General features: G+C 49.6%; 41 non-coding genes across 41 annotated transcripts; all 41 read right to left on the bottom strand.

Annotated features, from left to right (window-relative positions):
• Positions 1-292: 292 nt before the first annotated feature.
• On the bottom strand, positions 293-411 carry LOC129183647 (5S ribosomal RNA). The gene has a single exon (XR_008571062.1). It is a non-coding gene; the product is annotated as a 5S ribosomal RNA (ribosomal RNA).
• Positions 412-711: 300 nt separating this feature from the next.
• LOC129183856 (5S ribosomal RNA) lies at positions 712-830 on the bottom strand. The gene has a single exon (XR_008571264.1). It is a non-coding gene; the product is annotated as a 5S ribosomal RNA (ribosomal RNA).
• A 300-nt stretch (positions 831-1,130) lies between these two features.
• Positions 1,131-1,249, bottom strand: LOC129184361 (5S ribosomal RNA). Its single transcript, XR_008571741.1, has one exon. It is a non-coding gene; the product is annotated as a 5S ribosomal RNA (ribosomal RNA).
• Positions 1,250-1,549: 300 nt separating this feature from the next.
• On the bottom strand, positions 1,550-1,668 carry LOC129183855 (5S ribosomal RNA). The gene has a single exon (XR_008571263.1). It is a non-coding gene; the product is annotated as a 5S ribosomal RNA (ribosomal RNA).
• Positions 1,669-1,968: 300 nt separating this feature from the next.
• On the bottom strand, positions 1,969-2,087 carry LOC129184324 (5S ribosomal RNA). Its single transcript, XR_008571706.1, has one exon. It is a non-coding gene; the product is annotated as a 5S ribosomal RNA (ribosomal RNA).
• A 295-nt stretch (positions 2,088-2,382) lies between these two features.
• LOC129183432 (5S ribosomal RNA) lies at positions 2,383-2,501 on the bottom strand. Its single transcript, XR_008570850.1, has one exon. It is a non-coding gene; the product is annotated as a 5S ribosomal RNA (ribosomal RNA).
• Positions 2,502-2,801: 300 nt separating this feature from the next.
• On the bottom strand, positions 2,802-2,920 carry LOC129184360 (5S ribosomal RNA). Its single transcript, XR_008571740.1, has one exon. It is a non-coding gene; the product is annotated as a 5S ribosomal RNA (ribosomal RNA).
• Positions 2,921-3,215: 295 nt separating this feature from the next.
• LOC129183853 (5S ribosomal RNA) lies at positions 3,216-3,334 on the bottom strand. The gene has a single exon (XR_008571261.1). It is a non-coding gene; the product is annotated as a 5S ribosomal RNA (ribosomal RNA).
• A 300-nt stretch (positions 3,335-3,634) lies between these two features.
• Positions 3,635-3,753, bottom strand: LOC129183851 (5S ribosomal RNA). Its single transcript, XR_008571260.1, has one exon. It is a non-coding gene; the product is annotated as a 5S ribosomal RNA (ribosomal RNA).
• Positions 3,754-4,053: 300 nt separating this feature from the next.
• LOC129184358 (5S ribosomal RNA) lies at positions 4,054-4,172 on the bottom strand. Its single transcript, XR_008571738.1, has one exon. It is a non-coding gene; the product is annotated as a 5S ribosomal RNA (ribosomal RNA).
• Positions 4,173-4,467: 295 nt separating this feature from the next.
• On the bottom strand, positions 4,468-4,586 carry LOC129183850 (5S ribosomal RNA). The gene has a single exon (XR_008571259.1). It is a non-coding gene; the product is annotated as a 5S ribosomal RNA (ribosomal RNA).
• A 300-nt stretch (positions 4,587-4,886) lies between these two features.
• On the bottom strand, positions 4,887-5,005 carry LOC129183849 (5S ribosomal RNA). The gene has a single exon (XR_008571258.1). It is a non-coding gene; the product is annotated as a 5S ribosomal RNA (ribosomal RNA).
• A 300-nt stretch (positions 5,006-5,305) lies between these two features.
• LOC129183848 (5S ribosomal RNA) lies at positions 5,306-5,424 on the bottom strand. Its single transcript, XR_008571257.1, has one exon. It is a non-coding gene; the product is annotated as a 5S ribosomal RNA (ribosomal RNA).
• A 300-nt stretch (positions 5,425-5,724) lies between these two features.
• LOC129184357 (5S ribosomal RNA) lies at positions 5,725-5,843 on the bottom strand. Its single transcript, XR_008571737.1, has one exon. It is a non-coding gene; the product is annotated as a 5S ribosomal RNA (ribosomal RNA).
• Positions 5,844-6,143: 300 nt separating this feature from the next.
• LOC129183847 (5S ribosomal RNA) lies at positions 6,144-6,262 on the bottom strand. Its single transcript, XR_008571256.1, has one exon. It is a non-coding gene; the product is annotated as a 5S ribosomal RNA (ribosomal RNA).
• Positions 6,263-6,562: 300 nt separating this feature from the next.
• On the bottom strand, positions 6,563-6,681 carry LOC129184312 (5S ribosomal RNA). Its single transcript, XR_008571695.1, has one exon. It is a non-coding gene; the product is annotated as a 5S ribosomal RNA (ribosomal RNA).
• A 295-nt stretch (positions 6,682-6,976) lies between these two features.
• Positions 6,977-7,095, bottom strand: LOC129183430 (5S ribosomal RNA). Its single transcript, XR_008570848.1, has one exon. It is a non-coding gene; the product is annotated as a 5S ribosomal RNA (ribosomal RNA).
• Positions 7,096-7,395: 300 nt separating this feature from the next.
• LOC129184356 (5S ribosomal RNA) lies at positions 7,396-7,514 on the bottom strand. Its single transcript, XR_008571736.1, has one exon. It is a non-coding gene; the product is annotated as a 5S ribosomal RNA (ribosomal RNA).
• Positions 7,515-7,809: 295 nt separating this feature from the next.
• On the bottom strand, positions 7,810-7,928 carry LOC129183846 (5S ribosomal RNA). The gene has a single exon (XR_008571255.1). It is a non-coding gene; the product is annotated as a 5S ribosomal RNA (ribosomal RNA).
• Positions 7,929-8,228: 300 nt separating this feature from the next.
• On the bottom strand, positions 8,229-8,347 carry LOC129183845 (5S ribosomal RNA). Its single transcript, XR_008571254.1, has one exon. It is a non-coding gene; the product is annotated as a 5S ribosomal RNA (ribosomal RNA).
• Positions 8,348-8,647: 300 nt separating this feature from the next.
• On the bottom strand, positions 8,648-8,766 carry LOC129184355 (5S ribosomal RNA). The gene has a single exon (XR_008571735.1). It is a non-coding gene; the product is annotated as a 5S ribosomal RNA (ribosomal RNA).
• Positions 8,767-9,061: 295 nt separating this feature from the next.
• Positions 9,062-9,180, bottom strand: LOC129183844 (5S ribosomal RNA). The gene has a single exon (XR_008571253.1). It is a non-coding gene; the product is annotated as a 5S ribosomal RNA (ribosomal RNA).
• Positions 9,181-9,480: 300 nt separating this feature from the next.
• On the bottom strand, positions 9,481-9,599 carry LOC129183843 (5S ribosomal RNA). The gene has a single exon (XR_008571252.1). It is a non-coding gene; the product is annotated as a 5S ribosomal RNA (ribosomal RNA).
• Positions 9,600-9,899: 300 nt separating this feature from the next.
• LOC129184354 (5S ribosomal RNA) lies at positions 9,900-10,018 on the bottom strand. Its single transcript, XR_008571734.1, has one exon. It is a non-coding gene; the product is annotated as a 5S ribosomal RNA (ribosomal RNA).
• A 295-nt stretch (positions 10,019-10,313) lies between these two features.
• On the bottom strand, positions 10,314-10,432 carry LOC129183841 (5S ribosomal RNA). Its single transcript, XR_008571250.1, has one exon. It is a non-coding gene; the product is annotated as a 5S ribosomal RNA (ribosomal RNA).
• A 300-nt stretch (positions 10,433-10,732) lies between these two features.
• On the bottom strand, positions 10,733-10,851 carry LOC129183840 (5S ribosomal RNA). Its single transcript, XR_008571249.1, has one exon. It is a non-coding gene; the product is annotated as a 5S ribosomal RNA (ribosomal RNA).
• Positions 10,852-11,151: 300 nt separating this feature from the next.
• On the bottom strand, positions 11,152-11,270 carry LOC129183839 (5S ribosomal RNA). Its single transcript, XR_008571248.1, has one exon. It is a non-coding gene; the product is annotated as a 5S ribosomal RNA (ribosomal RNA).
• Positions 11,271-11,570: 300 nt separating this feature from the next.
• On the bottom strand, positions 11,571-11,689 carry LOC129184353 (5S ribosomal RNA). Its single transcript, XR_008571733.1, has one exon. It is a non-coding gene; the product is annotated as a 5S ribosomal RNA (ribosomal RNA).
• Positions 11,690-11,989: 300 nt separating this feature from the next.
• LOC129183838 (5S ribosomal RNA) lies at positions 11,990-12,108 on the bottom strand. Its single transcript, XR_008571247.1, has one exon. It is a non-coding gene; the product is annotated as a 5S ribosomal RNA (ribosomal RNA).
• A 300-nt stretch (positions 12,109-12,408) lies between these two features.
• On the bottom strand, positions 12,409-12,527 carry LOC129184300 (5S ribosomal RNA). The gene has a single exon (XR_008571684.1). It is a non-coding gene; the product is annotated as a 5S ribosomal RNA (ribosomal RNA).
• Positions 12,528-12,822: 295 nt separating this feature from the next.
• Positions 12,823-12,941, bottom strand: LOC129183429 (5S ribosomal RNA). The gene has a single exon (XR_008570847.1). It is a non-coding gene; the product is annotated as a 5S ribosomal RNA (ribosomal RNA).
• A 300-nt stretch (positions 12,942-13,241) lies between these two features.
• Positions 13,242-13,360, bottom strand: LOC129184352 (5S ribosomal RNA). The gene has a single exon (XR_008571732.1). It is a non-coding gene; the product is annotated as a 5S ribosomal RNA (ribosomal RNA).
• A 295-nt stretch (positions 13,361-13,655) lies between these two features.
• Positions 13,656-13,774, bottom strand: LOC129183837 (5S ribosomal RNA). The gene has a single exon (XR_008571246.1). It is a non-coding gene; the product is annotated as a 5S ribosomal RNA (ribosomal RNA).
• A 300-nt stretch (positions 13,775-14,074) lies between these two features.
• On the bottom strand, positions 14,075-14,193 carry LOC129183835 (5S ribosomal RNA). The gene has a single exon (XR_008571245.1). It is a non-coding gene; the product is annotated as a 5S ribosomal RNA (ribosomal RNA).
• Positions 14,194-14,493: 300 nt separating this feature from the next.
• LOC129184351 (5S ribosomal RNA) lies at positions 14,494-14,612 on the bottom strand. Its single transcript, XR_008571731.1, has one exon. It is a non-coding gene; the product is annotated as a 5S ribosomal RNA (ribosomal RNA).
• Positions 14,613-14,907: 295 nt separating this feature from the next.
• Positions 14,908-15,026, bottom strand: LOC129183834 (5S ribosomal RNA). Its single transcript, XR_008571244.1, has one exon. It is a non-coding gene; the product is annotated as a 5S ribosomal RNA (ribosomal RNA).
• Positions 15,027-15,326: 300 nt separating this feature from the next.
• On the bottom strand, positions 15,327-15,445 carry LOC129184289 (5S ribosomal RNA). Its single transcript, XR_008571673.1, has one exon. It is a non-coding gene; the product is annotated as a 5S ribosomal RNA (ribosomal RNA).
• Positions 15,446-15,740: 295 nt separating this feature from the next.
• LOC129183428 (5S ribosomal RNA) lies at positions 15,741-15,859 on the bottom strand. Its single transcript, XR_008570846.1, has one exon. It is a non-coding gene; the product is annotated as a 5S ribosomal RNA (ribosomal RNA).
• A 300-nt stretch (positions 15,860-16,159) lies between these two features.
• Positions 16,160-16,278, bottom strand: LOC129184350 (5S ribosomal RNA). Its single transcript, XR_008571730.1, has one exon. It is a non-coding gene; the product is annotated as a 5S ribosomal RNA (ribosomal RNA).
• Positions 16,279-16,573: 295 nt separating this feature from the next.
• LOC129183833 (5S ribosomal RNA) lies at positions 16,574-16,692 on the bottom strand. The gene has a single exon (XR_008571243.1). It is a non-coding gene; the product is annotated as a 5S ribosomal RNA (ribosomal RNA).
• Positions 16,693-16,992: 300 nt separating this feature from the next.
• Positions 16,993-17,111, bottom strand: LOC129184278 (5S ribosomal RNA). Its single transcript, XR_008571662.1, has one exon. It is a non-coding gene; the product is annotated as a 5S ribosomal RNA (ribosomal RNA).
• Between the last annotated feature and the right edge of the window lie 1,345 nt (positions 17,112-18,456).

Here is an 18,456-nt window from a genome sequence, read left to right as displayed (position 1 = left end):
AAAGCTCTCTGAAAACTTTCCTTTTAAAGACGACACTGGTCAAATTGCGCTTCTGCAAACGGTCTCGGATGTGTGTGCACACTTTGCTGCTTGTATGGTTTTTCTGGCTGTTTTGTGCCACCGGTCGCAGCCACAGCCAGCCTATAGGCCTGTTTGAACTTCACAGCAGAGAGACAAATAGATGGATGTTCCTCACATGAGGGCAAAATAAATACTCTTCCTCCATTCAAAGTGATGGCGTTTTCCAAGAAGTGGGAAACAGCGCCCTCTGCTGAAAGCCAAGAGCCTAAAAAGCTTACAGCACCTGGTATTCCCAGGCGGTCTCCCATCCAAGTACTAACCTGGTCCGCCCCTGCTTAGCTTCCGAGATCGGACGAGATCGGGCGTTCTCAGGATAGTATGGCCGTAAGCCGGAAAGCTCTCTGAAAACTTTCCTTTTAAAGACGACACTGGTCAAACTGCGCTTCTGCAAACGGTCTCGGATGTGTGTGCACACTTTGCTGCTCGTATGGTTTTTCTGGCTGTTTTGTGCCACCGGTCGCAGCCACAGCCAGCCTATAAGCCTGTTTGAACTTCACAGCAGAGAGACAAATACTGTAGATGGATGTTCCTCACATGAGGGCAAAATAAATACTCTTCCTCCATTCAAAGTGATGGCGTTTTCCAAGAAGTGGGAAACAGCGCCCTCTGCTGAAAGCCAAGAGCCTAAAAAGCTTACAGCACCTGGTATTCCCAGGCGGTCTCCCATCCAAGTACTAACCAGGTCCGCCCCTGCTTAGCTTCCGAGATCGGACGAGATCGGGCGTTCTCAGGATAGTATGGCCGTAAGCCGGAAAGCTCTCTGAAAACTTTCCTTTTAAAGACGACACTGGTCAAACTGCGCTTCTGCAAACGGTCTCGGATGTGTGTGCACACTTTGCTGCTCGTATGGTTTTTCTGGCTGTTTTGTGCCACCGGTCGCAGCCACAGCCAGCCTATAAGCCTGTTTGAACTTCACAGCAGATAGAAAAACACTGTAGATGGATGTTCCTCACATGAGGGCAAAATAAATACTCTTCCTCCATTCAAAGTGATGGCGTTTTCCAAGAAGTGGGAAACAGCGCCCTCTGCTGAAAGCCAAGAGCCTAAAAAGCTTACAGCACCTGGTATTCCCAGGCGGTCTCCCATCCAAGTACTAACCAGGCCCGCCCCTGCTTAGCTTCCGAGATCGGACGAGATCGGGCGTTCTCAGGGTAGTATGGCCGTAAGCCGGAAAGCGCTCTGAAAACTTTCCTTTTAAAGACGACACTGGTCAAACTGCGCTTCTGCAAACGGTCTCGGATGTGTGTGCACACTTTGCTGCTCGTATGGTTTTTCTGGCTGTTTTGTGCCACCGGTCGCAGCCACAGCCAGCCTATAAGCCTGTTTGAACTTCACAGCAGATAGAAAAACACTGTAGATGGATGTTCCTCACATGAGGGCAAAATAAATACTCTTCCTCCATTCAAAGTGATGGCGTTTTCCAAGAAGTGGGAAACAGCGCCCTCTGCTGAAAGCCAAGAGCCTAAAAAGCTTACAGCACCTGGTATTCCCAGGCGGTCTCCCATCCAAGTACTAACCAGGTCCGCCCCTGCTTAGCTTCCGAGATCGGACGAGATCGGGCGTTCTCAGGATAGTATGGCCGTAAGCCGGAAAGCTCTCTGAAAACTTTCCTTTTAAAGACGACACTGGTCAAACTGCGCTTCTGCAAACGGTCTCGGATGTGTGTGCACACTTTGCTGCTCGTATGGTTTTTCTGGCTGTTTTGTGCCACCGGTCGCAGCCACAGCCAGCCTATAAGCCTGTTTGAACTTCACAGCAGAGAGACAAATACTGTAGATGGATGTTCCTCACATGAGGGCAAAATAAATACTCTTCCTCCATTCAAAGTGATGGCGTTTTCCAAGAAGTGGGAAACAGCGCCCTCTGCTGAAAGCCAAGAGCCTAAAAAGCTTACAGCACCTGGTATTCCCAGGCGGTCTCCCATCCAAGTACTAACCAGGCCCGCCCCTGCTTAGCTTCCGAGATCGGACGAGATCGGGTGTTCTCAGGGTAGTATGGCCGTAAGCCGGAAAGCTCTCTGAAAACTTTCCTTTTAAAGACGACACTGGTCAAACTGCGCTTCTGCAAACGGTCTCGGATGTGTGTGCACACTTTGCTGCTCGTATGGTTTTTCTGGCTGTTTTGTGCCACCGGTCGCAGCCACAGCCAGCCTATAGGCCTGTTTGAACTTCACAGCAGAGAGACAAATAGATGGATGTTCCTCACATGAGGGCAAAATAAATACTCTTCCTCCATTCAAAGTGATGGCGTTTTCCAAGAAGTGGGAAACAGCGCCCTCTGCTGAACGCCAAGAGCCTAAAAAGCTTACAGCACCTGGTATTCCCAGGCGGTCTCCCATCCAAGTACTAACCAGGCCCGCCCCTGCTTAGCTTCCGAGATCGGACGAGATCGGGCATTCTCAGGGTAGTATGGCCGTAAGCCGGAAAGCTCTCTGAAAACTTTCCTTTTAAAGACGACACTGGTCAAACTGCGCTTCTGCAAACGGTCTCGGATGTGTGTGCACACTTTGCTGCTCGTATGGTTTTTCTGGCTGTTTTGTGCCACCGGTCGCAGCCACAGCCAGCCTATAAGCCTGTTTGAACTTCACAGCAGATAGAAAAACACTGTAGATGGATGTTCCTCACATGAGGGCAAAATAAATACTCTTCCTCCATTCAAAGTGATGGCGTTTTCCAAGAAGTGGGAAACAGCGCCCTCTGCTGAAAGCCAAGAGCCTAAAAAGCTTACAGCACCTGGTATTCCCAGGCGGTCTCCCATCCAAGTACTAACCAGGCCCGCCCCTGCTTAGCTTCCGAGATCGGACGAGATCGGGCGTTCTCAGGGTAGTATGGCCGTAAGCCGGAAAGCTCTCTGAAAACTTTCCTTTTAAAGACGACACTGGTCAAATTGCGCTTCTGCAAACGGTCTCGGATGTGTGTGCACACTTTGCTGCTTGTATGGTTTTTCTGGCTGTTTTGTGCCACCGGTCGCAGCCACAGCCAGCCTATAGGCCTGTTTGAACTTCACAGCAGAGAGACAAATAGATGGATGTTCCTCACATGAGGGCAAAATAAATACTCTTCCTCCATTCAAAGTGATGGCGTTTTCCAAGAAGTGGGAAACAGCGCCCTCTGCTGAAAGCCAAGAGCCTAAAAAGCTTACAGCACCTGGTATTCCCAGGCGGTCTCCCATCCAAGTACTAACCAGGTCCGCCCCTGCTTAGCTTCCGAGATCGGACGAGATCGGGCGTTCTCAGGATAGTATGGCCGTAAGCCGGAAAGCTCTCTGAAAACTTTCCTTTTAAAGACGACACTGGTCAAACTGCGCTTCTGCAAACGGTCTCGGATGTGTGTGCACACTTTGCTGCTCGTATGGTTTTTCTGGCTGTTTTGTGCCACCGGTCGCAGCCACAGCCAGCCTATAAGCCTGTTTGAACTTCACAGCAGAGAGACAAATACTGTAGATGGATGTTCCTCACATGAGGGCAAAATAAATACTCTTCCTCCATTCAAAGTGATGGCGTTTTCCAAGAAGTGGGAAACAGCGCCCTCTGCTGAAAGCCAAGAGCCTAAAAAGCTTACAGCACCTGGTATTCCCAGGCGGTCTCCCATCCAAGTACTAACCAGGTCCGCCCCTGCTTAGCTTCCGAGATCGGACGAGATCGGGCGTTCTCAGGATAGTATGGCCGTAAGCCGGAAAGCTCTCTGAAAACTTTCCTTTTAAAGACGACACTGGTCAAACTGCGCTTCTGCAAACGGTCTCGGATGTGTGTGCACACTTTGCTGCTCGTATGGTTTTTCTGGCTGTTTTGTGCCACCGGTCGCAGCCACAGCCAGCCTATAAGCCTGTTTGAACTTCACAGCAGATAGAAAAACACTGTAGATGGATGTTCCTCACATGAGGGCAAAATAAATACTCTTCCTCCATTCAAAGTGATGGCGTTTTCCAAGAAGTGGGAAACAGCGCCCTCTGCTGAAAGCCAAGAGCCTAAAAAGCTTACAGCACCTGGTATTCCCAGGCGGTCTCCCATCCAAGTACTAACCAGGCCCGCCCCTGCTTAGCTTCCGAGATCGGACGAGATCGGGCGTTCTCAGGGTAGTATGGCCGTAAGCCGGAAAGCTCTCTGAAAACTTTCCTTTTAAAGACGACACTGGTCAAATTGCGCTTCTGCAAACGGTCTCGGATGTGTGTGCACACTTTGCTGCTTGTATGGTTTTTCTGGCTGTTTTGTGCCACCGGTCGCAGCCACAGCCAGCCTATAGGCCTGTTTGAACTTCACAGCAGAGAGACAAATAGATGGATGTTCCTCACATGAGGGCAAAATAAATACTCTTCCTCCATTCAAAGTGATGGCGTTTTCCAAGAAGTGGGAAACAGCGCCCTCTGCTGAAAGCCAAGAGCCTAAAAAGCTTACAGCACCTGGTATTCCCAGGCGGTCTCCCATCCAAGTACTAACCAGGTCCGCCCCTGCTTAGCTTCCGAGATCGGACGAGATCGGGCGTTCTCAGGATAGTATGGCCGTAAGCCGGAAAGCTCTCTGAAAACTTTCCTTTTAAAGACGACACTGGTCAAACTGCGCTTCTGCAAACGGTCTCGGATGTGTGTGCACACTTTGCTGCTCGTATGGTTTTTCTGGCTGTTTTGTGCCACCGGTCGCAGCCACAGCCAGCCTATAAGCCTGTTTGAACTTCACAGCAGAGAGACAAATACTGTAGATGGATGTTCCTCACATGAGGGCAAAATAAATACTCTTCCTCCATTCAAAGTGATGGCGTTTTCCAAGAAGTGGGAAACAGCGCCCTCTGCTGAAAGCCAAGAGCCTAAAAAGCTTACAGCACCTGGTATTCCCAGGCGGTCTCCCATCCAAGTACTAACCAGGTCCGCCCCTGCTTAGCTTCCGAGATCGGACGAGATCGGGCGTTCTCAGGATAGTATGGCCGTAAGCCGGAAAGCTCTCTGAAAACTTTCCTTTTAAAGACGACACTGGTCAAACTGCGCTTCTGCAAACGGTCTCGGATGTGTGTGCACACTTTGCTGCTCGTATGGTTTTTCTGGCTGTTTTGTGCCACCGGTCGCAGCCACAGCCAGCCTATAAGCCTGTTTGAACTTCACAGCAGAGAGACAAATACTGTAGATGGATGTTCCTCACATGAGGGCAAAATAAATACTCTTCCTCCATTCAAAGTGATGGCGTTTTCCAAGAAGTGGGAAACAGCGCCCTCTGCTGAAAGCCAAGAGCCTAAAAAGCTTACAGCACCTGGTATTCCCAGGCGGTCTCCCATCCAAGTACTAACCAGGTCCGCCCCTGCTTAGCTTCCGAGATCGGACGAGATCGGGCGTTCTCAGGATAGTATGGCCGTAAGCCGGAAAGCTCTCTGAAAACTTTCCTTTTAAAGACGACACTGGTCAAACTGCGCTTCTGCAAACGGTCTCGGATGTGTGTGCACACTTTGCTGCTCGTATGGTTTTTCTGGCTGTTTTGTGCCACCGGTCGCAGCCACAGCCAGCCTATAAGCCTGTTTGAACTTCACAGCAGATAGAAAAACACTGTAGATGGATGTTCCTCACATGAGGGCAAAATAAATACTCTTCCTCCATTCAAAGTGATGGCGTTTTCCAAGAAGTGGGAAACAGCGCCCTCTGCTGAAAGCCAAGAGCCTAAAAAGCTTACAGCACCTGGTATTCCCAGGCGGTCTCCCATCCAAGTACTAACCAGGCCCGCCCCTGCTTAGCTTCCGAGATCGGACGAGATCGGGCGTTCTCAGGGTAGTATGGCCGTAAGCCGGAAAGCGCTCTGAAAACTTTCCTTTTAAAGACGACACTGGTCAAACTGCGCTTCTGCAAACGGTCTCGGATGTGTGTGCACACTTTGCTGCTCGTATGGTTTTTCTGGCTGTTTTGTGCCACCGGTCGCAGCCACAGCCAGCCTATAAGCCTGTTTGAACTTCACAGCAGATAGAAAAACACTGTAGATGGATGTTCCTCACATGAGGGCAAAATAAATACTCTTCCTCCATTCAAAGTGATGGCGTTTTCCAAGAAGTGGGAAACAGCGCCCTCTGCTGAAAGCCAAGAGCCTAAAAAGCTTACAGCACCTGGTATTCCCAGGCGGTCTCCCATCCAAGTACTAACCAGGTCCGCCCCTGCTTAGCTTCCGAGATCGGACGAGATCGGGCGTTCTCAGGATAGTATGGCCGTAAGCCGGAAAGCTCTCTGAAAACTTTCCTTTTAAAGACGACACTGGTCAAACTGCGCTTCTGCAAACGGTCTCGGATGTGTGTGCACACTTTGCTGCTCGTATGGTTTTTCTGGCTGTTTTGTGCCACCGGTCGCAGCCACAGCCAGCCTATAAGCCTGTTTGAACTTCACAGCAGAGAGACAAATACTGTAGATGGATGTTCCTCACATGAGGGCAAAATAAATACTCTTCCTCCATTCAAAGTGATGGCGTTTTCCAAGAAGTGGGAAACAGCGCCCTCTGCTGAAAGCCAAGAGCCTAAAAAGCTTACAGCACCTGGTATTCCCAGGCGGTCTCCCATCCAAGTACTAACCAGGCCCGCCCCTGCTTAGCTTCCGAGATCGGACGAGATCGGGTGTTCTCAGGGTAGTATGGCCGTAAGCCGGAAAGCTCTCTGAAAACTTTCCTTTTAAAGACGACACTGGTCAAACTGCGCTTCTGCAAACGGTCTCGGATGTGTGTGCACACTTTGCTGCTCGTATGGTTTTTCTGGCTGTTTTGTGCCACCGGTCGCAGCCACAGCCAGCCTATAGGCCTGTTTGAACTTCACAGCAGAGAGACAAATAGATGGATGTTCCTCACATGAGGGCAAAATAAATACTCTTCCTCCATTCAAAGTGATGGCGTTTTCCAAGAAGTGGGAAACAGCGCCCTCTGCTGAACGCCAAGAGCCTAAAAAGCTTACAGCACCTGGTATTCCCAGGCGGTCTCCCATCCAAGTACTAACCAGGCCCGCCCCTGCTTAGCTTCCGAGATCGGACGAGATCGGGCATTCTCAGGGTAGTATGGCCGTAAGCCGGAAAGCTCTCTGAAAACTTTCCTTTTAAAGACGACACTGGTCAAACTGCGCTTCTGCAAACGGTCTCGGATGTGTGTGCACACTTTGCTGCTCGTATGGTTTTTCTGGCTGTTTTGTGCCACCGGTCGCAGCCACAGCCAGCCTATAAGCCTGTTTGAACTTCACAGCAGATAGAAAAACACTGTAGATGGATGTTCCTCACATGAGGGCAAAATAAATACTCTTCCTCCATTCAAAGTGATGGCGTTTTCCAAGAAGTGGGAAACAGCGCCCTCTGCTGAAAGCCAAGAGCCTAAAAAGCTTACAGCACCTGGTATTCCCAGGCGGTCTCCCATCCAAGTACTAACCAGGCCCGCCCCTGCTTAGCTTCCGAGATCGGACGAGATCGGGCGTTCTCAGGGTAGTATGGCCGTAAGCCGGAAAGCTCTCTGAAAACTTTCCTTTTAAAGACGACACTGGTCAAATTGCGCTTCTGCAAACGGTCTCGGATGTGTGTGCACACTTTGCTGCTTGTATGGTTTTTCTGGCTGTTTTGTGCCACCGGTCGCAGCCACAGCCAGCCTATAGGCCTGTTTGAACTTCACAGCAGAGAGACAAATAGATGGATGTTCCTCACATGAGGGCAAAATAAATACTCTTCCTCCATTCAAAGTGATGGCGTTTTCCAAGAAGTGGGAAACAGCGCCCTCTGCTGAAAGCCAAGAGCCTAAAAAGCTTACAGCACCTGGTATTCCCAGGCGGTCTCCCATCCAAGTACTAACCAGGTCCGCCCCTGCTTAGCTTCCGAGATCGGACGAGATCGGGCGTTCTCAGGATAGTATGGCCGTAAGCCGGAAAGCTCTCTGAAAACTTTCCTTTTAAAGACGACACTGGTCAAACTGCGCTTCTGCAAACGGTCTCGGATGTGTGTGCACACTTTGCTGCTCGTATGGTTTTTCTGGCTGTTTTGTGCCACCGGTCGCAGCCACAGCCAGCCTATAAGCCTGTTTGAACTTCACAGCAGAGAGACAAATACTGTAGATGGATGTTCCTCACATGAGGGCAAAATAAATACTCTTCCTCCATTCAAAGTGATGGCGTTTTCCAAGAAGTGGGAAACAGCGCCCTCTGCTGAAAGCCAAGAGCCTAAAAAGCTTACAGCACCTGGTATTCCCAGGCGGTCTCCCATCCAAGTACTAACCAGGTCCGCCCCTGCTTAGCTTCCGAGATCGGACGAGATCGGGCGTTCTCAGGATAGTATGGCCGTAAGCCGGAAAGCTCTCTGAAAACTTTCCTTTTAAAGACGACACTGGTCAAACTGCGCTTCTGCAAACGGTCTCGGATGTGTGTGCACACTTTGCTGCTCGTATGGTTTTTCTGGCTGTTTTGTGCCACCGGTCGCAGCCACAGCCAGCCTATAAGCCTGTTTGAACTTCACAGCAGATAGAAAAACACTGTAGATGGATGTTCCTCACATGAGGGCAAAATAAATACTCTTCCTCCATTCAAAGTGATGGCGTTTTCCAAGAAGTGGGAAACAGCGCCCTCTGCTGAAAGCCAAGAGCCTAAAAAGCTTACAGCACCTGGTATTCCCAGGCGGTCTCCCATCCAAGTACTAACCAGGCCCGCCCCTGCTTAGCTTCCGAGATCGGACGAGATCGGGCGTTCTCAGGGTAGTATGGCCGTAAGCCGGAAAGCTCTCTGAAAACTTTCCTTTTAAAGACGACACTGGTCAAATTGCGCTTCTGCAAACGGTCTCGGATGTGTGTGCACACTTTGCTGCTTGTATGGTTTTTCTGGCTGTTTTGTGCCACCGGTCGCAGCCACAGCCAGCCTATAGGCCTGTTTGAACTTCACAGCAGAGAGACAAATAGATGGATGTTCCTCACATGAGGGCAAAATAAATACTCTTCCTCCATTCAAAGTGATGGCGTTTTCCAAGAAGTGGGAAACAGCGCCCTCTGCTGAAAGCCAAGAGCCTAAAAAGCTTACAGCACCTGGTATTCCCAGGCGGTCTCCCATCCAAGTACTAACCAGGTCCGCCCCTGCTTAGCTTCCGAGATCGGACGAGATCGGGCGTTCTCAGGATAGTATGGCCGTAAGCCGGAAAGCTCTCTGAAAACTTTCCTTTTAAAGACGACACTGGTCAAACTGCGCTTCTGCAAACGGTCTCGGATGTGTGTGCACACTTTGCTGCTCGTATGGTTTTTCTGGCTGTTTTGTGCCACCGGTCGCAGCCACAGCCAGCCTATAAGCCTGTTTGAACTTCACAGCAGAGAGACAAATACTGTAGATGGATGTTCCTCACATGAGGGCAAAATAAATACTCTTCCTCCATTCAAAGTGATGGCGTTTTCCAAGAAGTGGGAAACAGCGCCCTCTGCTGAAAGCCAAGAGCCTAAAAAGCTTACAGCACCTGGTATTCCCAGGCGGTCTCCCATCCAAGTACTAACCAGGTCCGCCCCTGCTTAGCTTCCGAGATCGGACGAGATCGGGCGTTCTCAGGATAGTATGGCCGTAAGCCGGAAAGCTCTCTGAAAACTTTCCTTTTAAAGACGACACTGGTCAAACTGCGCTTCTGCAAACGGTCTCGGATGTGTGTGCACACTTTGCTGCTCGTATGGTTTTTCTGGCTGTTTTGTGCCACCGGTCGCAGCCACAGCCAGCCTATAAGCCTGTTTGAACTTCACAGCAGATAGAAAAACACTGTAGATGGATGTTCCTCACATGAGGGCAAAATAAATACTCTTCCTCCATTCAAAGTGATGGCGTTTTCCAAGAAGTGGGAAACAGCGCCCTCTGCTGAAAGCCAAGAGCCTAAAAAGCTTACAGCACCTGGTATTCCCAGGCGGTCTCCCATCCAAGTACTAACCAGGCCCGCCCCTGCTTAGCTTCCGAGATCGGACGAGATCGGGCGTTCTCAGGGTAGTATGGCCGTAAGCCGGAAAGCTCTCTGAAAACTTTCCTTTTAAAGACGACACTGGTCAAATTGCGCTTCTGCAAACGGTCTCGGATGTGTGTGCACACTTTGCTGCTTGTATGGTTTTTCTGGCTGTTTTGTGCCACCGGTCGCAGCCACAGCCAGCCTATAGGCCTGTTTGAACTTCACAGCAGAGAGACAAATAGATGGATGTTCCTCACATGAGGGCAAAATAAATACTCTTCCTCCATTCAAAGTGATGGCGTTTTCCAAGAAGTGGGAAACAGCGCCCTCTGCTGAAAGCCAAGAGCCTAAAAAGCTTACAGCACCTGGTATTCCCAGGCGGTCTCCCATCCAAGTACTAACCAGGTCCGCCCCTGCTTAGCTTCCGAGATCGGACGAGATCGGGCGTTCTCAGGATAGTATGGCCGTAAGCCGGAAAGCTCTCTGAAAACTTTCCTTTTAAAGACGACACTGGTCAAACTGCGCTTCTGCAAACGGTCTCGGATGTGTGTGCACACTTTGCTGCTCGTATGGTTTTTCTGGCTGTTTTGTGCCACCGGTCGCAGCCACAGCCAGCCTATAAGCCTGTTTGAACTTCACAGCAGAGAGACAAATACTGTAGATGGATGTTCCTCACATGAGGGCAAAATAAATACTCTTCCTCCATTCAAAGTGATGGCGTTTTCCAAGAAGTGGGAAACAGCGCCCTCTGCTGAAAGCCAAGAGCCTAAAAAGCTTACAGCACCTGGTATTCCCAGGCGGTCTCCCATCCAAGTACTAACCAGGTCCGCCCCTGCTTAGCTTCCGAGATCGGACGAGATCGGGCGTTCTCAGGATAGTATGGCCGTAAGCCGGAAAGCTCTCTGAAAACTTTCCTTTTAAAGACGACACTGGTCAAACTGCGCTTCTGCAAACGGTCTCGGATGTGTGTGCACACTTTGCTGCTCGTATGGTTTTTCTGGCTGTTTTGTGCCACCGGTCGCAGCCACAGCCAGCCTATAAGCCTGTTTGAACTTCACAGCAGAGAGACAAATACTGTAGATGGATGTTCCTCACATGAGGGCAAAATAAATACTCTTCCTCCATTCAAAGTGATGGCGTTTTCCAAGAAGTGGGAAACAGCGCCCTCTGCTGAAAGCCAAGAGCCTAAAAAGCTTACAGCACCTGGTATTCCCAGGCGGTCTCCCATCCAAGTACTAACCAGGTCCGCCCCTGCTTAGCTTCCGAGATCGGACGAGATCGGGCGTTCTCAGGATAGTATGGCCGTAAGCCGGAAAGCTCTCTGAAAACTTTCCTTTTAAAGACGACACTGGTCAAACTGCGCTTCTGCAAACGGTCTCGGATGTGTGTGCACACTTTGCTGCTCGTATGGTTTTTCTGGCTGTTTTGTGCCACCGGTCGCAGCCACAGCCAGCCTATAAGCCTGTTTGAACTTCACAGCAGATAGAAAAACACTGTAGATGGATGTTCCTCACATGAGGGCAAAATAAATACTCTTCCTCCATTCAAAGTGATGGCGTTTTCCAAGAAGTGGGAAACAGCGCCCTCTGCTGAAAGCCAAGAGCCTAAAAAGCTTACAGCACCTGGTATTCCCAGGCGGTCTCCCATCCAAGTACTAACCAGGCCCGCCCCTGCTTAGCTTCCGAGATCGGACGAGATCGGGCGTTCTCAGGGTAGTATGGCCGTAAGCCGGAAAGCGCTCTGAAAACTTTCCTTTTAAAGACGACACTGGTCAAACTGCGCTTCTGCAAACGGTCTCGGATGTGTGTGCACACTTTGCTGCTCGTATGGTTTTTCTGGCTGTTTTGTGCCACCGGTCGCAGCCACAGCCAGCCTATAAGCCTGTTTGAACTTCACAGCAGATAGAAAAACACTGTAGATGGATGTTCCTCACATGAGGGCAAAATAAATACTCTTCCTCCATTCAAAGTGATGGCGTTTTCCAAGAAGTGGGAAACAGCGCCCTCTGCTGAAAGCCAAGAGCCTAAAAAGCTTACAGCACCTGGTATTCCCAGGCGGTCTCCCATCCAAGTACTAACCAGGTCCGCCCCTGCTTAGCTTCCGAGATCGGACGAGATCGGGCGTTCTCAGGATAGTATGGCCGTAAGCCGGAAAGCTCTCTGAAAACTTTCCTTTTAAAGACGACACTGGTCAAACTGCGCTTCTGCAAACGGTCTCGGATGTGTGTGCACACTTTGCTGCTCGTATGGTTTTTCTGGCTGTTTTGTGCCACCGGTCGCAGCCACAGCCAGCCTATAAGCCTGTTTGAACTTCACAGCAGAGAGACAAATACTGTAGATGGATGTTCCTCACATGAGGGCAAAATAAATACTCTTCCTCCATTCAAAGTGATGGCGTTTTCCAAGAAGTGGGAAACAGCGCCCTCTGCTGAAAGCCAAGAGCCTAAAAAGCTTACAGCACCTGGTATTCCCAGGCGGTCTCCCATCCAAGTACTAACCAGGCCCGCCCCTGCTTAGCTTCCGAGATCGGACGAGATCGGGTGTTCTCAGGGTAGTATGGCCGTAAGCCGGAAAGCTCTCTGAAAACTTTCCTTTTAAAGACGACACTGGTCAAACTGCGCTTCTGCAAACGGTCTCGGATGTGTGTGCACACTTTGCTGCTCGTATGGTTTTTCTGGCTGTTTTGTGCCACCGGTCGCAGCCACAGCCAGCCTATAGGCCTGTTTGAACTTCACAGCAGAGAGACAAATAGATGGATGTTCCTCACATGAGGGCAAAATAAATACTCTTCCTCCATTCAAAGTGATGGCGTTTTCCAAGAAGTGGGAAACAGCGCCCTCTGCTGAACGCCAAGAGCCTAAAAAGCTTACAGCACCTGGTATTCCCAGGCGGTCTCCCATCCAAGTACTAACCAGGCCCGCCCCTGCTTAGCTTCCGAGATCGGACGAGATCGGGCATTCTCAGGGTAGTATGGCCGTAAGCCGGAAAGCTCTCTGAAAACTTTCCTTTTAAAGACGACACTGGTCAAACTGCGCTTCTGCAAACGGTCTCGGATGTGTGTGCACACTTTGCTGCTCGTATGGTTTTTCTGGCTGTTTTGTGCCACCGGTCGCAGCCACAGCCAGCCTATAAGCCTGTTTGAACTTCACAGCAGATAGAAAAACACTGTAGATGGATGTTCCTCACATGAGGGCAAAATAAATACTCTTCCTCCATTCAAAGTGATGGCGTTTTCCAAGAAGTGGGAAACAGCGCCCTCTGCTGAAAGCCAAGAGCCTAAAAAGCTTACAGCACCTGGTATTCCCAGGCGGTCTCCCATCCAAGTACTAACCAGGCCCGCCCCTGCTTAGCTTCCGAGATCGGACGAGATCGGGCGTTCTCAGGGTAGTATGGCCGTAAGCCGGAAAGCTCTCTGAAAACTTTCCTTTTAAAGACGACACTGGTCAAATTGCGCTTCTGCAAACGGTCTCGGATGTGTGTGCACACTTTGCTGCTTGTATGGTTTTTCTGGCTGTTTTGTGCCACCGGTCGCAGCCACAGCCAGCCTATAGGCCTGTTTGAACTTCACAGCAGAGAGACAAATAGATGGATGTTCCTCACATGAGGGCAAAATAAATACTCTTCCTCCATTCAAAGTGATGGCGTTTTCCAAGAAGTGGGAAACAGCGCCCTCTGCTGAAAGCCAAGAGCCTAAAAAGCTTACAGCACCTGGTATTCCCAGGCGGTCTCCCATCCAAGTACTAACCAGGTCCGCCCCTGCTTAGCTTCCGAGATCGGACGAGATCGGGCGTTCTCAGGATAGTATGGCCGTAAGCCGGAAAGCTCTCTGAAAACTTTCCTTTTAAAGACGACACTGGTCAAACTGCGCTTCTGCAAACGGTCTCGGATGTGTGTGCACACTTTGCTGCTCGTATGGTTTTTCTGGCTGTTTTGTGCCACCGGTCGCAGCCACAGCCAGCCTATAAGCCTGTTTGAACTTCACAGCAGAGAGACAAATACTGTAGATGGATGTTCCTCACATGAGGGCAAAATAAATACTCTTCCTCCATTCAAAGTGATGGCGTTTTCCAAGAAGTGGGAAACAGCGCCCTCTGCTGAAAGCCAAGAGCCTAAAAAGCTTACAGCACCTGGTATTCCCAGGCGGTCTCCCATCCAAGTACTAACCAGGTCCGCCCCTGCTTAGCTTCCGAGATCGGACGAGATCGGGCGTTCTCAGGATAGTATGGCCGTAAGCCGGAAAGCTCTCTGAAAACTTTCCTTTTAAAGACGACACTGGTCAAACTGCGCTTCTGCAAACGGTCTCGGATGTGTGTGCACACTTTGCTGCTCGTATGGTTTTTCTGGCTGTTTTGTGCCACCGGTCGCAGCCACAGCCAGCCTATAAGCCTGTTTGAACTTCACAGCAGATAGAAAAACACTGTAGATGGATGTTCCTCACATGAGGGCAAAATAAATACTCTTCCTCCATTCAAAGTGATGGCGTTTTCCAAGAAGTGGGAAACAGCGCCCTCTGCTGAAAGCCAAGAGCCTAAAAAGCTTACAGCACCTGGTATTCCCAGGCGGTCTCCCATCCAAGTACTAACCAGGCCCGCCCCTGCTTAGCTTCCGAGATCGGACGAGATCGGGCGTTCTCAGGGTAGTATGGCCGTAAGCCGGAAAGCTCTCTGAAAACTTTCCTTTTAAAGACGACACTGGTCAAATTGCGCTTCTGCAAACGGTCTCGGATGTGTGTGCACACTTTGCTGCTTGTATGGTTTTTCTGGCTGTTTTGTGCCACCGGTCGCAGCCACAGCCAGCCTATAGGCCTGTTTGAACTTCACAGCAGAGAGACAAATAGATGGATGTTCCTCACATGAGGGCAAAATAAATACTCTTCCTCCATTCAAAGTGATGGCGTTTTCCAAGAAGTGGGAAACAGCGCCCTCTGCTGAAAGCCAAGAGCCTAAAAAGCTTACAGCACCTGGTATTCCCAGGCGGTCTCCCATCCAAGTACTAACCAGGTCCGCCCCTGCTTAGCTTCCGAGATCGGACGAGATCGGGCGTTCTCAGGATAGTATGGCCGTAAGCCGGAAAGCTCTCTGAAAACTTTCCTTTTAAAGACGACACTGGTCAAACTGCGCTTCTGCAAACGGTCTCGGATGTGTGTGCACACTTTGCTGCTCGTATGGTTTTTCTGGCTGTTTTGTGCCACCGGTCGCAGCCACAGCCAGCCTATAAGCCTGTTTGAACTTCACAGCAGAGAGACAAATACTGTAGATGGATGTTCCTCACATGAGGGCAAAATAAATACTCTTCCTCCATTCAAAGTGATGGCGTTTTCCAAGAAGTGGGAAACAGCGCCCTCTGCTGAAAGCCAAGAGCCTAAAAAGCTTACAGCACCTGGTATTCCCAGGCGGTCTCCCATCCAAGTACTAACCAGGCCCGCCCCTGCTTAGCTTCCGAGATCGGACGAGATCGGGTGTTCTCAGGGTAGTATGGCCGTAAGCCGGAAAGCTCTCTGAAAACTTTCCTTTTAAAGACGACACTGGTCAAACTGCGCTTCTGCAAACGGTCTCGGATGTGTGTGCACACTTTGCTGCTCGTATGGTTTTTCTGGCTGTTTTGTGCCACCGGTCGCAGCCACAGCCAGCCTATAGGCCTGTTTGAACTTCACAGCAGAGAGACAAATAGATGGATGTTCCTCACATGAGGGCAAAATAAATACTCTTCCTCCATTCAAAGTGATGGCGTTTTCCAAGAAGTGGGAAACAGCGCCCTCTGCTGAACGCCAAGAGCCTAAAAAGCTTACAGCACCTGGTATTCCCAGGCGGTCTCCCATCCAAGTACTAACCAGGCCCGCCCCTGCTTAGCTTCCGAGATCGGACGAGATCGGGCATTCTCAGGGTAGTATGGCCGTAAGCCGGAAAGCTCTCTGAAAACTTTCCTTTTAAAGACGACACTGGTCAAACTGCGCTTCTGCAAACGGTCTCGGATGTGTGTGCACACTTTGCTGCTCGTATGGTTTTTCTGGCTGTTTTGTGCCACCGGTCGCAGCCACAGCCAGCCTATAAGCCTGTTTGAACTTCACAGCAGATAGAAAAACACTGTAGATGGATGTTCCTCACATGAGGGCAAAATAAATACTCTTCCTCCATTCAAAGTGATGGCGTTTTCCAAGAAGTGGGAAACAGCGCCCTCTGCTGAAAGCCAAGAGCCTAAAAAGCTTACAGCACCTGGTATTCCCAGGCGGTCTCCCATCCAAGTACTAACCAGGCCCGCCCCTGCTTAGCTTCCGAGATCGGACGAGATCGGGCGTTCTCAGGGTAGTATGGCCGTAAGCCGGAAAGCTCTCTGAAAACTTTCCTTTTAAAGACGACACTGGTCAAATTGCGCTTCTGCAAACGGTCTCGGATGTGTGTGCACACTTTGCTGCTTGTATGGTTTTTCTGGCTGTTTTGTGCCACCGGTCGCAGCCACAGCCAGCCTATAGGCCTGTTTGAACTTCACAGCAGAGAGACAAATAGATGGATGTTCCTCACATGAGGGCAAAATAAATACTCTTCCTCCATTCAAAGTGATGGCGTTTTCCAAGAAGTGGGAAACAGCGCCCTCTGCTGAAAGCCAAGAGCCTAAAAAGCTTACAGCACCTGGTATTCCCAGGCGGTCTCCCATCCAAGTACTAACCAGGTCCGCCCCTGCTTAGCTTCCGAGATCGGACGAGATCGGGCGTTCTCAGGATAGTATGGCCGTAAGCCGGAAAGCTCTCTGAAAACTTTCCTTTTAAAGACGACACTGGTCAAACTGCGCTTCTGCAAACGGTCTCGGATGTGTGTGCACACTTTGCTGCTCGTATGGTTTTTCTGGCTGTTTTGTGCCACCGGTCGCAGCCACAGCCAGCCTATAAGCCTGTTTGAACTTCACAGCAGAGAGACAAATACTGTAGATGGATGTTCCTCACATGAGGGCAAAATAAATACTCTTCCTCCATTCAAAGTGATGGCGTTTTCCAAGAAGTGGGAAACAGCGCCCTCTGCTGAAAGCCAAGAGCCTAAAAAGCTTACAGCACCTGGTATTCCCAGGCGGTCTCCCATCCAAGTACTAACCAGGCCCGCCCCTGCTTAGCTTCCGAGATCGGACGAGATCGGGTGTTCTCAGGGTAGTATGGCCGTAAGCCGGAAAGCTCTCTGAAAACTTTCCTTTTAAAGACGACACTGGTCAAACTGCGCTTCTGCAAACGGTCTCGGATGTGTGTGCACACTTTGCTGCTCGTATGGTTTTTCTGGCTGTTTTGTGCCACCGGTCGCAGCCACAGCCAGCCTATAGGCCTGTTTGAACTTCACAGCAGAGAGACAAATAGATGGATGTTCCTCACATGAGGGCAAAATAAATACTCTTCCTCCATTCAAAGTGATGGCGTTTTCCAAGAAGTGGGAAACAGCGCCCTCTGCTGAAAGCCAAGAGCCTAAAAAGCTTATGTAACAGATGCGGAAAAAAACATGTATTATCATGTCTGTAATGTTTTTGTTTATGGGTTAATTTCTCCAAAATCCCTACTTTGTGATTTGTTTTGGTTTCTTCTTAAGTTATAATTTAACATCTGTAACTTTATTTTCGTATTTCCTTTGCCATGGTATGAGCTTTTATTTTGAAGGCTCAGGGGATGTCATACTGTTGCTCACGTCGTCAGTCAGTCCATGTTTGTGCTGGCTGACAGGTACGTTGGTGTGGGAGCAACTAAGTTTTGTAATAACATTTCAGTGGTTAAAATATTGCTTTATATTAACCTAATGGGACCCCTGTTGTTACTTATTTATGTTTCTTTAATAATATGTCGTGTAGTGTGGTTTTGGGGGTGTTTTTGACTGTGGGAGAGCAAGCTAACTAATTAGCTATCAGCCACGTTTTTCTCTTATTGGGGGTGGGGTGTGCGTGAGCGTGCATTGTGCTGAATGTGCCTTGTTCTTGTATAGGCCTGTTGCTGTTGAGGAGCTCACGTGCATGTCCTCATTGTATATTCCACCACACTGCAGGTATATTGTTTTACATTGAATGATTTATTTCTTTTATTCCGTTTCTTGTGCTTCAGTTATGTGTATTTAAGTTAATGGAATTGCATTATTGTTATGTATTGTATTTATTTCATGTCATTTCATGACCTTTGTTATTTACTTTACTTTCTTTACATTTTGAGTCCATGTTTGTGCTGGCTGACAGGCCTGTTGCTGTTGAGGAGCTCACGTGCATGTCCTCATTGTATATTCCACCACACTGCAGATTCCACCATACTGCAGGAATAAACTCCTGTTCCAAAGCCATCTCTGTGTCCCTTCATCGTGCACCAGAACACAACGCAGTATAGCCGGGACCTGCGGATACACTGGCAGCCCGGCTACATTGGTGCCGTGACCCGGATTTCTTCTCTTCAGATCATCGTCAGAGTGATCACCGGTGGTTGCTGGAACAAGTACAGTAGGGACACTGTAAAGATTTTGGAAAAAAGTATATATAGATTACACAC

The sequence above is a fragment of the Dunckerocampus dactyliophorus genome, chromosome 6 (assembly GCF_027744805.1).
Source record: "Dunckerocampus dactyliophorus isolate RoL2022-P2 chromosome 6, RoL_Ddac_1.1, whole genome shotgun sequence".
NCBI classification, from domain to species: Eukaryota; Metazoa; Chordata; class Actinopteri; order Syngnathiformes; family Syngnathidae; genus Dunckerocampus; species Dunckerocampus dactyliophorus.
Note: the sequence above shows the minus strand (reverse complement) of the source record. Positions and strands in the feature narration are given on the sequence as shown.